Here is a 15,423-nt window from a genome sequence, read left to right on the forward strand (position 1 = left end):
GTTGGAGCCACTGACTGCGAACTGAAACCTCTCCAAACTATGTCAAAAGGAACCTTCCCTCCTTTATGTTGCGGTGTCAGGTGTGGGGCCCACGACAACCACGAACTAGAGCAAGGGCCTCAAGACCTGAATGGATCTTAGATACGGAGAGAACAGGTCAGAACCTTTCTGCTCACTCGGGGCAAAAGAAAAGCAAACACTGTAGACGCCCAAGATTCAGCCCGGCCTGCCAGTAGGCACCCTTGTTCTGCCTTTGACCTTAACCAGTCACAGTACAGGGACAGGCCCCTCCCCCTCCCCTGCCCCTTATCACGTGACTCTCCTGCCTGTGCAGCTTGACCTAGGGTAAACCCCCTCTTCCACCTGGGTCCCAGCTCCCAGCAGAGTCTGGGTAACTCATCGGTGGACTAATCCCTGGGTAATTACACACTCCATGGCCCAATGCCTCGAGCCCCACTTGTGAGCACATTAGGCTTTGGGAACGTCCTGTTATAATCCATAATGTCCCTTAAAGCTTCTGCCAACCACCAGCCCTGGGCTGCAGAACTGAGACAGAATGGGTTTGAGAGCTGTGTGTTCCCACCCTTCTTAAAATTCTTTTTCAAATTTTGAAGCAGATGTGGTGGTGCATTTAAAGGGGGTGTGAGTCAGCATAAAGCCCCGGCCTCAATCCCTACTACACACAAGCAAGCAAACGAACTGAAGAACTATTTTTATCTTGAGACTGGCTCCCACGAAGTCACAAAGTTGCCCAGGCCGGGCTAGATCTTACCTGCTCCCACAGCAGCTTCCCAGAGCGCTGGGCTACAGGTGTGCTCTATGGGGCCGGCGAAACACCTTGCTTTTCTGAGGTCATGGCGTGAGCACCCTGACAATATCTGACAAGACTGAGACAAGAGCCAGGGTGTCAGGTATGGTGCCGGCTCCCAAGGGACAGTCGAGAAATGACCACGGAGGTACAGTCAGGGGTGGCTCTTAGTGACTGTGCCGCGCCTTTCCGAGATTGCTTCCACGTCCCCCCTTCTGACTATGCAGAAGAGGCTGAGCACAGCTTCGCTGGGCTGCCTGCTGGGAAAGACCCAGGAAAGACCCCTGGGCCCTTGGCCGGGACTGCGGGCTTCGCGAGAGGTTCCCCTGCTTGGGAGAGCCAGCAGCGAGGCTCAGCGAGGCGCCCCTGCAGTGCGCTGCACCTGTCACGGTCCAGAGCGCAGGCGCCAGGCCGCGTGAGTGTCCCCGCAGCAAGGGCTCCCCTCCCAACCCGCCCTTCCCTCGGGGGTCTTTTTCTATCCTTCCTCCTTTCGCTGTAACCTGTCACAGCCAAGAGCACAGCTCTGTGCTGGGTCCTGCTGAGTCCTCTGAGTCAGTCACCAAGCCGAAGGCTCCGCTGTCCTCGGTTCCTGTCCCCCCTTTCCTTGATTTCGGAAGTCTCTCTCTCTCTCTCTCCCTCCCAAATTATATTAAAAATTTCACTTTAAAAATATTCCAAGGGCCGCTCTGATAGCTCAGCTTGCCTGCTTTGGCAGCCCACAAGGGCGGAGCTTGATCGCGGGGTGCAGTGCCGGCCAGCCCGCCCGCCCACGGGGTGCGCTGTTGGCAACTGAGCCTGGGCGCAGCGGTGCGCGCCTGTAATCCCAGCTCTCGGGAGGCTGTAAACAGGCGGATCGCTCCGATCTACGCAGTGAGACTCTGGAGGCCCTGTAGACCCTGTCCTAAATACATTTTAAAAATTCCATTTTGTCTGGTTACATATAATCCTCGCTCTTTTTAAGTCCTGTGAGCTCTGAAATATATTTTTGGGTTATTTCAGTATGTTTGCCAACACAGATTTATATATATATTTATATATATATATATATTTTTTATATATATATATATATATATATATATATATATATATATATATATATATTCCTCATCTGCCTCTTCTTCATCATCCTTATTAATCTGGAAGCAACCTACTTTTTTCCTGTTGGCAGCTACTTGAAACCAATCACATGTATTATTTTTCAGTGCTTTTTCTGGTGAGATACCTCAAATACTTTCTAAAGGAAGGCACCTCAGAAGTTACGCAGATCTTGTCCTCACTCCTTTTGATGGCTACAACCCCTCCACCAACACCCTGAGCTTTTCCATTCGTTTGGCTTCTTTCTTGGAGGAACTGCTCAGAACGGACAGGTGCATGATTCCATCTTCTGCGGGGTTGGCACCGTCAAGGATGGACTCCAGGACCTGCTGTACCAGCCCCCTCAGGCCCTGGCAGCCAAGGGATCAGAAAGGCAGGACCCCTCTCAAAGCTGTGATCCATCTGTCCCGGCCACAGCTCATGTCACTGTCACAGTCTGACCTGCCAAGCCCTGTGTGTCCATGTCTTTCTCTGCTTGATTGTCAGACCCTGGGCCTGGGACCCAGGCCATGTGACCACCTCCAGGAAAGGGACCTCTGCCTTGCAAGTGCTGGTGGGACCCACAGGACAAAAGTCTGGCACAGCCTCTGCAGAGAGGTCACAGGGCAGAGAAGGAGAAAAACTACCAGTAGAGGCACTAAGCCAGAGAGAAGAGCCAAGACAGAAGCTTCCAGGAATTCCCCACTGCCATCCAGTAGTCACCAAGGGGTGACAGGACACCCCCAGGGGCACCAGTGCCCTCAGACTACATCCTTGACCGGGGGCCCTGTCTGTGTTGTAGTCCTAGACCAGCACGGGGGGGAGCCTGGCACTGTGCCTGAACCTGGGCCAGCCACAGGGTATCCAGGTTGAGAGGGCACTCCTGCATGTGCTTGGTGGGAGGGTGCCTTGGACAAGAGCAGCACAGGTGGGAAGCCTTTGCCTGAGCACTCATCCTGTCCAGCTCCGGCATACCCACACTGAAGAGACGCCAGGCCTTCTGGAGTGTGATCAAGCCTTGCACAGTCCAGTAGGTGTGACAGAGCCTCTGCCAACTCCTGAACCTGGCTGAACCTGGCCCTCTTTCCATGTACTGCTATGGACAGAGCTGGCTAGGAGTTTTCCTTATCCCTTCAACTGGCACTAAGCATGTATAGCAGTCCAGCCGAGGTGCTGTTGTGTGATCTTTGAAGATGGCAGGCATGTTTCCCTGGGCCCTCATGGGTCCTTTGTGTGAGCCAGATGGATGAGACAGGATGAAGAGCCAGTGCTGTTGCTGGGATCAGCCTCAGGTAGAGGCTATGACTGCCTGGGGCTGGAAGGATTACACATCAGAGCCCAAGCACTGACCCCAGAATATTAGATGCTACCTTAACTGTGTTACACAGATCACTCTTTCTCCATCTCCTTCTCTCTGAATATTGTGCAGGTGATTTGAGGTCTCCTACCTAGCCCAGCAGCACTCACCCACTTCCTACCACTCTTGCTTGTGATAAATCCCTTCTTCACCAATGAGTAAAATCTGGGTTGGATCCGGGGTCAAAGACTTTGCTCTGCATAGCCACCATTGTGAAAGGATTTAGGACCCCCTTGATTCCCCACCACTTTGGATATATTATTGTGTCTTATACCATGGGTTGCACTGGAAGTGGTAGATTGGATTAACTCACTAGGATTCCAAGTACTCTTTCGTGGGATTACACATATAAGCATCCTGGGGCCATAACAATGAGGACCTGGAAGTGCTCTTTATAGGCTCCCTGACCTGCACCTGTGGACACACGGGGAGTGCTCTATAGAAATATAGATCTGAGGCAAAAGCCTAATGTCCCAAGAGAGCAGGAAACAATAGACAGAGCCCAGGGAGAGCGACTGTCTGTCACTTGTAAATTCCCAGCAAGCTAGGACTCAAGGCTACAGATAACAGCTTCTCCTTGCAGGCGCGCTGTCCTTTGATCCCTTGCTTGGGGTGTTATCAGCTAGCATTTGTGTGGGCCTAGTGTGAGGCAAATGGGGGAAGTCACTAGAGATAGTAGTTTGTGTTCACCAAAGTAGTTATGCACCCTCCTTAGCCTGCCTTGAGCCCTCAGCAAATGTGAGGTGCTTCTGAGGCTCGGGGCTCACTGGGAGAGAGGCTATCTCAGGGAGACCTCTGAAGCTATATGCATCGGGTCTTCTCGTCGTTTCTTGCAGCACCGACCCGTAACATACAACAGTGCTCACATGCAAGTGGGGAGTACAGTGGGCAGGACCTTCAGCCAGGGCTTTGCCTGGGCTGCTTGACTGACAGCTGCCACATCTCTCAAAATAGTCTCATTATGCAGGTCAGGCTTGTAGTAATCCTCCTGTTCTCAGCCTCCCCAACACTGGGACTACAGGCATGCACCACCACACCCGGTCTCAGTTGCTGGCTCAGTGCACCCAGTGGGGGAGCAGGGGGTGCCCTAGGCCAGCATGGCACGTGATGCCCAGAATTGAACCCCAGTCCCTGCACTTGCCTGAGCAGGCACTTGGTCTGCTGAGCTATCTTGTCAGCCCTGAAAAAAATAAGTTTTCTAAATGTCTAGTTTTTAAAACTAAAATTTTACATGTCTTTCCTCAGCTTCAACATGAAGACCTCACTGAAGTCAGTTGTGACAGTGATGACATTCAGCACTTTGTGTGCACTTTACATGAACGGCTCCTTTTCATCCTCTTAGAAGCCTGGTGTTTTTATCCCACTTTATGGGTCAGGGCGCTGAGACATGAGGTAGTTAACTCACTTGCTTGTGGGCAGCAGCTAGAAGCTACTAGATCTTCAGGGTGAGGAGGTAGGGTTAGTGGGGAAGGCTGGGAACAGAGTTCCTTCCCCCCTCACACGTGTCCAGAGATATTTACTGCGAAAAGGCCATTCCGAAATGGAAGCTCTGTGAAAGCTGTCAAAACCAGATTTCAGAACAAATGCCTGCTTACATACCAAACTTCGGTGAAAGCCCAAAAACACACATTAAGAAAGTAGACTGTGATAAAAGAATAAAGTAGCCTGTTATAAATGCGTAAGGGTACGCAGACATGGTGGCCCACACAGTGCTGCAGGTGAAAAACTATTTGCTACTTAAGTCAGGCACAGACTCCACATTCCCTGGAAACATGACTTATGAGACTGATTTCAGAATGACCCTTATTTACAAGTATTCACATTTACAGCTTAAAAAAAAAGCTGTCAAAACCAGAATAGAGTGGAGCTGGGGAGACGGCTCAGTGGAATAAGCGCTTCCCGGGCCTGAGTTCAATCCTTGGTTCCACAAAAAAAAAAAGAAAGAAAAAAGAAAAAACAGAATAGAGGTGGCGCTGTCAAAACAAAGCCAGGACGTTGTGAAAGAAGGGCTACCATGCGTGGCTGCCTGAGAGCAGCTCGCACAAAACACTCCGCCAGAACCACGGCTTGCACTGAGGCCACCGCCACCCTGTAGCAACCTTGTATTCTGCCTGGGTGTGGTGGGGGAGCGGCTAAAGCTGGAGAGCAATCATGCATGCAGGGCTGGAGCGAGTCCCAAAAGCAAAGAGCACCAGAGGTGCGCACACAGGCAAGCTGCTCCAATCCCCAAACACCAGGCACCGAGGCAAGCCAAACAAATAGGTTGCTAGGCAGACGGTGTCCCATGACATGAACCAACACGCTGCACTCGCTGAGCAGCCTCTCCTCCCCGTGGAGGGAGGGCTCTATCTGACCTCAGCTTTTTATATTTTAACTCGTCTTTATTTTTTTATCCTCCTACTGTCCTTTCCTCTGAAAATGGTGAGAGCTGCACTAGATGTGACTTACTGGTGCCTGAACACAGACTCAGCGTACTAAGAAATTGCAGGCAAAAGGACACCTCTGAGAGAAGGCACAAACAAAACAGGCTCAAGAGAAGCCCAGGGGGGCGAGGTGCTTGATATTGATTTTGCCAGGTGTAAAGGATGGAACACAGGCTAAGGCAGCAGTTAGAAATCAAAATGCTTGTTATATTACTGATTCCCGTATTTACCTTTTCTGAATGGACGTGGATTAGGAAATGCCTTAGTGGCCATAGAGCTGTTGAGACGACCACAGAGGATTTGACCCAGAGCACTATTTTAAAATCAAGTTGCAAGGGGAAAACAGGCCTGCCGAGCTGGCCCCACCACCGGGGTGAGCTGAGATGGGACTGGGAAGGGCCTGGTGGCACATGTCTGTAATCCCAGCACTTGGGAGGCTGAAAACAGGAGAATCACTACAAGTCCAATCTATGTAGTGAGACCCTGTACTAGACACATTTAAAAAAAAAAAAAAAAAAAGGTGGAAAACAGATGGCAGAACATAACCCCACCCCATAGAGCGTAAGCCCTGTATTCCTGCTCGATCAGATAAGGAAGGAGCTGCAAGGGCTAAAAAGACCCTTCCTCACTAGAGAAGCATTTTGCTGTGGCTTTAGTTTCACAGCCACCCAAAGTAAAACCCATTGCAGCAGGAAGCGGAAACACTGACAATGCCCAGGGAAAATTCTTTACAGCAACAGACGCCAATAGGGCTCATCCAAAAATATCAGGGCCAAGGGGCCGGGGAGATGGCTCAGTAGCATAAGTGCTGGTCTACCAAGCGCAAGGGCCTGAGTTCAGTCCCCAGTTCCTCCTTGTCTCTGGTAGTCCAGGGCTTACAGGGGTTAGCAAACATAAAGTACAGAGGCAGAATGGCATGTGCATCACAGTGACCAGCTGTTTCTAAGAGAACAGAAGCAACTGGAACTGGGATAGAAACTATCACCTGGGCAACTAAGAAACTAAAGTATACTAGGGGGAGGGGGGCCTGTTACACTATAACCTTAACTGTGACGCAAGTGGCTAAATAGATAAATAAAAGCTTAAAAAAAAGGGACACAGGGCCGGCCAAACAGCTCAGTGGATCAAAGCTCCTGCAAGCAGGCACAGGGGCCAGGGGTTTGATCCCCTGGCCTGCCCTGTCAGCCCTGCCCCTGGGACGCGCTGAGACATCAATGGAGACTGGGCGTGGTGGTGCAAGCCTGTAATCCCAGCTCTTGGGAGGCTGGAAACATGTGGATCACTATGAGTCTGATCCAGTAGTGAGACCCTGAACACCCTGTAGACCCTTCACAAAAGTTATTCCACACTGCCCTCCCCACCCTGGACTGGGGAATAAATCCAGGGGCTTTGCGCCGAGCTACATTCATCCCCAGCTCTTTTAAAATTTTGAGACAGGGTCTCTAAATTGTATGGGCTGGACTTAAATTTGTGATCCTCCTGCCTCAGACTCCTGAGTTAGCTGGGGTTACAGACATGCGCCACGGAGTTTGGCCCCTTTTCTGTTTTGGGGGATTTGCCTGATCTTCTATAGCTTGCTAGACTTAGGGCAGGAACTCTGCTCTAACTCAGGTTTTCCTTTTCCCTCTTCACATATAAAACACAAAGTCTGGCTAGGGACACTCAGTCAGTGATGCTGAACTTGCAAACCTGGCTTTCTGAAGCTGTACTTCTTCAGTAAGTCACCCGTAATGCCCTTGGAAAATACAGAACATGTTCCTTCAGTTGCATCAGGGTACTCATCTTGGAAACCTTCAAGTTTGTTTTACCAGTATTCTCAAGACAGTAAAATACAAAAAATATATATTATTTATATATAAAAGGTTTTATTCATTCCAAATTCTTCTTATGAGATCTCTGCCAACTGCCCGACAAAAACTTCTGACTAGTCTACCTACAATTACAAATTCCTAAAATTATAAAGAAGTTATTATAGCTCAACTTGGCCAAAAATATATTTGGGTGTACTCTGATTTTGTAAGATAGTTGTCTGTTTGTCCAGTCTGTTAAACTGTGTCTGACCTTGTTTGTCTGGCCTTGTTTGGTCTTGATAGATAGCAGAAAATTGCATAATCCAGGTCTGACCTTAACTTGGTCTTAAAGGTACTACAAAATATATATCTAAGTCTGCCTGGCAAGTGTGAGGTTCTGAGTTTGATCATATACATATATATGGCATAAAACAATTCCATGCAAACATGCTAGCTATAAAAAACACTTCAAATTACTAACACCTTCTGGTAATTACCAGTTACACTGGTAACTGACTACTGCTATGGATTAATGGGCTATACAGGGATAAAAGGCTAAATACAAGGACTTAAAATCCTTAGACTCAAAATCGCTAGCCTAAATTCAAAATAAAAAGGTGTTCTATAAAGTCATCCAAATGAGCACCTCCAATTTCAACAGACCACCCACCATGTGCAACTACAGACAGAAAAGGGGGAGACGTGGGAGGCATGGGGGCAGTTGAAGCTGGAGATCAGTCCCACGTTCCACTGAGTGAGGCCAGTCCCAAAAACAAAGAGCGCCCCAGGCAAGACACAGGAACGGCCTGCTCATGTCCACAAGACGCCAGGGGACCAAGGCAGCCCAAACAAATAGGTGCTGGGCAGAGGCATGTCGTGTGACACCAGCCTGCCAAGCAACCGTAAGCGCTGGGCTCCACCTGACCTCCACTTTCTGCTTTCCAACTCTTGTCTTTATTTTTCTGTCCTCCCATCCTTCTTCTAAATACTTCTAGAGCTTAGAAAGATGTCCCAGTGTGGGAGTACAGAGCTGCAATTCCAGCATTCAGGAGGCTGAGGCAGGAGGACTGCAAGTCCAGGCCAGCCAGGGAAACTGAGCAAGAACTCAGCTGGGGACACAGTTCAAGCCCCAGCACTTAGAGAAACTCTGCCCAGCAATTACGTGTTCAGCCTCTGTCTGATGTCATCTTGAATTTTCTTTTCTTCTTCTTCTTCTTCTTCTTCTTCTTCTTCTTCTTCTTCTTCTTCTTCTTCTTCTTCTTCTTCTTCTTCTTTTTGGTCTGTCAGAACCGCAGATTGAATGCAGGCCCTTGAGCTTGCCAGGGAAGCACTTATTGTACTGAGCCATCTCCCAGACCCCCTCTGATGTCATCTTGTTAATCGTTGTGACCAAAGATTAGTATTCCAAAAGATCCTCTGTAATCCTTTTAAAACTTCCCTTTGCCTCAGTCTCCCTGAATCTGTGTGTAGTTCATTATGGCATATGTATCCCCATTGCACTCTTCTGTCATTCCATCGCAGCCCTATTCTTAACAGACTTTGCTTCAACTGGGACCCCTTTGTTTCCGTGCATCGGCAAGTCCCATGAGGGACAAGTAGGTAATCCGGTTCCGCCCGAAGAAGTGAGCTGAGCCATGTACCTGCTCCGGACAAAGGCAAAGCGGGAGCTGGGGCAGCTGCTCCGTGGAGGTGCTGATTAAAGGTCTCCACGAAGCCGCGCTTGCTCCCGCTCCGCTCTTCGCTCAGGGCTCCCCGGCTGTCCCCGGCCGGCTGCTCCGGCCGCGCCCCGCTCCGCCTCACGCCGCGCTCACCGTGCGGGTCCTCAGCACCAGTTCTGTTTCATCCTCACTGGGGGTCTGCAGCTTCCTTCCCACGCCCCGCACCCCACCACCGCCCTGCCGTCAGCTGCGTCCTCATGCAGCACCACGCCGGTCCAGAAGGCCCAGACGTGCACACGGACACCGCAACCTGCTCCTTGTCCCCAGCACTCAGCACGGGTCCCAGGGGTCACCCTCAGTTCCGCGATTCCCTGGCGTCCAACTGAGATTGTGAGACGAATTGAAGAGTATGACCACCAAGGAGCCCAGAAAGCTTGGGGCCAATCGCATGGGGATGGGGTGCTTCATGGCCGACCTTCGTCACTGTTTCAGTCTCTCCAGAGGTCAGTCTGAAGCAGGGTGTTCGAGGTCCCCTCGTAAACTGCCCGGCATAGCGCAAGGTCCGGACGGAGGCACCAAGACTTGCCAGGCAGGACACACCCGGACCTGAGTTCTATCACCTGCAAGCCTGGTGGGTGAATCCTCTGCGGGACCGGGGAGGGTCTGGTCACCTAAGAGTCAGCCAGCCGGAGCACAGGGACTCAACGCAGCTGCGGCCCCCGAAAGCCTTTTCGCCCATTGGAGGGCACAGGTGCCACCAACCTGCAAGATGGAGCGGAGCGGCGCACAGCAAGCAGCAGCTGGGTTTCCTCAGCACGCCACAGCACCACCGGCAGGAGAAGCAGCAGGCAGCCGCTCCAGACCTCTGCCCGCCGGTGGCGAGAACAGCGCAGGGCGGACAGCCCAGAGCCGGAGCTCAGCTGCGTCCCGCCGCGGGCCTGGCCGGCTCCCTCCCGGAGTGGCCAATGTAAGAACCAGCACTTTTAGCTTTACAGGCGCGAAGTCCGGTGATGCCCTTGGAACACCAGGCCTCCCGCCCTCTGTGCTGCTTTAGTCTGTGACAAAGGGGCAGTGATGTGGACCCCTGCCGGGACTGAAGCATTAGCTCGGCGGCGAGGTCCGTACACCAGCCAGCCAGCCAGCCAGCCAGGATGCGCGTCTTCCCACCATGCGCCTCATCCAGAGGAGAAAGGGACAGTCTGCCCAGTCCAGGCGATGGCCAGCCAGCAGCCAGAAGAGGGCAGCAGGGCACAGACTTTGATGGGGAAGAGCCGCGCCAGTTCTTCTGGCATCTGAGGTTCACGACAATGGCCGGCAAAGAATCATTCCCAGAAGTTGTCCCGAGACAATCCATTCTTCCCAGAAGCCAGAGGGCCCTCAAAAGTTTGCTTTATTATCCTGTGATGTGGGTTGTCTGAGCTGCCCGCAGGCCAGCTGCAAGAAGCAGAGGCTGAGCCTCAGGTGCAGGTGCCTGGCACTGCAGAAACAAAGGCAAGAGGGAGCCGTTGGGACTCGGGGCCCTGGAAGGCCTTGGCAGGACACAGTCTGGAGGACTGAGGGTGCATCTGCGCACGTACCCACCCTCCCCGAAACAGCCTCTCACACACAGGGAGCAGGGTCTGCGCCTCAGACTGGGCATTCACACTAGTCTGGCCCATGGGATGGGGACCAGGCTATCTTCCGGATCCTTCCATGCACCTGCTGGGCAAGTGTGTGTGTTTGTGTGTGTCTCTGTGGGCTCAGTGTTTTGTATAATAACAGCGTTAATGAGATAAAATACCAGAAAATTCAACCCTTTACTGTTCAAGTCAGAAGCTCTTAGTATTTTCGTTATCACCCTCAGCCTTCACCACTAACTCGAGCAGATACTCTTCACTCCCAAAGGAAACCCTTCATTTCCCTCAGCAGGCACTTCTGAGCCCCTGGAACTACCAACATATCGTCTCTTTTCTGGATAATTTAATATAGAAGCAATCTTACAATTCATGAACAATATGTATCTGAGAGTGTCTCTAAGGTTTGTGTCATAGACCATATCAACACTGAGTTCCTGAAAGGGAAATTGACATTTTATTTATTTATTTTTAATGTATTTAATACAGGGTCTGCAGGGTCTCACTACACAGATCAGAAGCTCATAGTGATCCTTCTATTTTCAGCCTCCCAAGGGCTGGGATTACAGGTGCGCACCACCATGCCCAATGTCAACCACCAGGGAATTGAAATTATAAATAAAGCCTGCCAAGAATGCCCACCAAAACCAGACATATGTGAACAAGCCTGATAACAGGACATTTCTTCCTTTGTGTAACCCATGCATGTTTAACCAATGGCCTTGCAATGTAACTTGAGATATTTAAACTCCCTTAGCAACCCATGATGTTACCCAACTCTCCAATCACCACGCACCAGGTCTGCCTGTGTACCTCCCTGCTTGCTCTCCCTATAAAAGTCCCAAAACCCCACCAGATAGAGCTCTGACTCTTTGGGAGAGATCCCAGTCAGGCCTACCATGTGATAAACTGCCTCCTGTACCTTCTCAGTACTGCTTCTTCCAATGCTCAGTCTACTTTCCCTAACATTGTGTTTTATGACTGCATAATGTTCCATTGTGTGGATCTGCCACATTGTCTATCCTTTCATACCTGGTGGAGGCTGTTTCTTTTTGGACAGTGCCCTTTGAGATCTGTCCCCCATTCTCTCTGAGCTCAAACTTATGATCCTCCTGCCTCAGCCTCCCACAGTGCTGGAGTCACAGGTGTGCACCACCACACCTAACTCCTATTTTTACCTTATGCGCTCCTGTTTCCTGCCCTCCACGTACCCGAGCCAGGCTTCCTCTCCCACATATCTCCTTCTCCCCTTCTTCCTCTTCTTGACCATTGCATTTGTATCCCCATTACCTGGAACACGCTGCCCAAGTCATTCCATCTATCAGTCCTCAGCTGAGATGCCAACTCCTCAGAAAACTGACTTGCGTCCTTTGCCATCTGCCTCCCCATACATAACATTGCCTCTGTGAAGGCAAGCTTACCCATCCTCATCAGGACAGAGTTCGATAGACTGGGCACCCAGGGGTGCTGGAAGAAAAAAAAAAGCTATCATCCTAGAATTCTACATCTGTTAAAATGCTCTTCAAGGCAAGCACATGCACCTCTAATCCCAGCACTCAGAAGCCTGAGGCAGAAGGAACGCTGCGAGTTCAAGGTCACCCAGGGCTACAAAATGAGTTCAAGACCAGCCTGAAATACATAGTGATACCCTGTCTCAAAAACCTAAATGAATAAATAAAAGAGAAAGATATACAGTACAAGAGAAAACCCATGAACGAATGCTGAGGTTGCCCTATTAGCATCATACCAAGTAGACCACACCATGAAGGACATAAGCAGTGACAAAGAGGGACATTATAAAGTGGGCATGATGCCACAACTGTTACCCCAGCACTCAGGGGGCTGAGGCAGGAAGATTGCAAGTTTAAGCTCAACCTAAGCAACTCAGTGAGACCTTGCCTCAAAATGTAGCCCAGTGTAGAAGCCCCGGGTTCCATCTCCAGTAATACACATCAAAATTAAATAAAAATTAATAGAGATGAAAAATAATAGGAAAAAATCACAATTATAGTCTGAGACTTCATCTCTCAAGGATCAATGGAGGCTAATTGATGTGATGGACATTACAGTTTATCCCACCCACCAACAGAAGACACATTTTCTTCAAGTGCATGGGGAATAGACAAGAAAGATCATATCCTGACTTGTAAAACAAACATGAACCAATGTAAAAAAATGTACATGATCAGAGTATGTTCTCTGACTATGGTAGACTCAAACTAGAAAACAACAGAAAGATAGGAAAATCTTCAAATACTTACAAATTAAAAGGGCCAGGGAGACAGCTCAGTAGAATAAGCGCTTGCCGGGCAAGCACGAGGGCCTGAGTTCAATCCCCAGTTCTGCCAAGAAAAGAAAGAAATTAAAGACACACCTAATAAGTGCTCTGGTTATTTGTAGCATCAAAATGCCTGCATGAGGTAAAAAGAAAAATTGTGAAATAAAAAATCTGAGCCTCGGGACTGGGGAGATGGCTCAGTGGAATAAGTGCTTCCCTGCCAAGCTGAAGGCCTGAGTTCAAGCCCCAGTTCCACCAAAAAAAAAAAAAAAACCTGAGCCTTCACTTCCTCTAGAAAGTGAAATCCAAAACAATCATCCAGGTGCAGTGGTGGACGCCTGTGTCCCTAGCACTTTAGGAAGCTGAAGCAGGAGAATGACAGGTTTGACGCCCTGCATCCAGCAGGGGCTTGGAGACCTAGCTCCTTGGCACTGGATCTCCAGTCCCACACCGAGATCAGAAGGAAAAACAATGATGACAAAGGAAATCAAAACCAATTTGGCTATGACACCAAAAACTGGTTCTCTGAAAATATAAATATTGATAAAAATCTGGCCAGACTGTTATTTTAAAAGTGAGAAGGACACTCGGGCATGGTGCTGGATGCACTTGGGAGGCTGAGACAGAAGGACTATCTCAAGTTCAAGGCCAGCATGGACTGCATAGTGAGATCCTGTCTCAAAAATAAAGTGAGAAGGAACAAAGTACAGATTGCACACCGCAAACTTTGAAATCTGAAGGTCTCCAAAATCTGTCACTTTCTGGACATCAGTATGATGCTACAAGTGGAAAATTCCACTCCTAATTACCCATGATGAAAATGCAGAGGCCCTAAAAACACTGCGTAAAACCAGATTTGAGCTATGTTTATAAGGCCAGTGGGAAGCATAAGTGAAGCCCAGGTCTAGTCCCAAGCATTTCAGATATAGGAGACTCAACCTGTACCAAGGATGAAACACACAGACACAGCATGGTGGCTCCTGCTTATAATCCCAGCACTCGGTCAGCTGAGGCAGGAGGGTCCTTGCAAGTTCAAGACCAGCCTGGGCTACAAAGTGAGCTCAAGACCAGCCTGCATTACACAGTAAGACCCTGTCTCAAAAAGACATACAGAGAGAGAGAGAGAGAGAGAGAGAGAGAGAGAGAGAGAGAGAGAGAGAGAGAGACAGACTGTTGCACTACAGACCTACACAAACACACATTAAGATGGTAATAAGCACTGAATTCCTCTATACAATTAAAACCAACAACCTGGATAAAATGTATTGTCTCCTTGAAAGCCAGATGTAATTAAAATTAACCAAAAGAGAAATGGACAACCAACCCAAATGAGCCTTTATCAATTAAAGAAGTTGAATTTATAATTTGAAATGTAGTGGGTTTTGTCATTTTTGAGGTGCTGGGATGGCACCCTGGCCCCCCACCTGCTAAGCATGCATTCTATTAGAGATACAATCCCTAGGCACTGTGATGAGTTAATGTAAAGCTAAACGTAAAAAAATTACTCTGTTCAACTTTCGGTGACCCTGCTTCTTTGTAACAGCACAAGGAGACTTGGTGTACCATTGATAAATCATCAGTAGACAGAGAGTTCCAGAACAGATCTACAAAAAACAAGTAAAAGTCTAAGCGTTTCTAACTATACAACATAACTAAAGTGTTGCTGACCAACTGAAAAGCCTTGTTGTCATAGTCAAGACCATGTGTACACAGACGTGTGTTAAATGGGAACTAAACATGCTCCCAAAAAGAACGTATGTTGAGTAATGGTCACGCTGTCCCTAAAGGTGCTGTTCTGTGTTAGATGACCAATTTGTTTACCAAACAGGATGCGGTTTTTAGTTTTCAAACCTCTATACTTTTTTTTTTTTTTTTTTGGTAGAACCGGGGATTGAACTCAGACCCTTGCACTTGCCAGGCAAGCACTTATTCTACTGAGCCATCTCCCCGGGCCCAAACCTCTGTACTTCTAAGGCTCCTCGCTGTTTGTCCTCTTCAGCGTGAGTGTGGTCAACCAGTCAGGGGCCCAGTAATAAAAGGCTCATAAATTTTAATAATTGAATTCTGGTCTTGTTTCTATGTCAAGAACCCATAACATTTGGGGGCTCATTCAGGATCCCATTAACTGGGATCAAACAGAAACCAGTTTTTTTCAGAGAACTGTAATCCAGGGAGATTCTTCGGCCCCAGACTTATACAGGTGTCTGAAAGTTTTCAAATTATTTGTTGGTTCAGACACTATGAACCATTTGGAACCTCTTTCTGGTAAGAGACAACATATTCTGCTGGGGCGCTCCTTGGTGAGTCACAAGAGTTGAACTCTGCTCCCCTCTACGACGGTGGACTGGAGCATTGGATTTGTCTTTGGTTTGGTTTTGTCTTTGTTCCTTGTCTGTTGGTTGTGTCATTTTGTAATTATGCG

This window comes from Octodon degus, unplaced genomic scaffold (assembly GCF_000260255.1).
Source record: "Octodon degus isolate 3935 unplaced genomic scaffold, OctDeg1.0 scaffold00322, whole genome shotgun sequence".
In the NCBI taxonomy this organism is placed as follows: Eukaryota; Metazoa; Chordata; class Mammalia; order Rodentia; family Octodontidae; genus Octodon; species Octodon degus.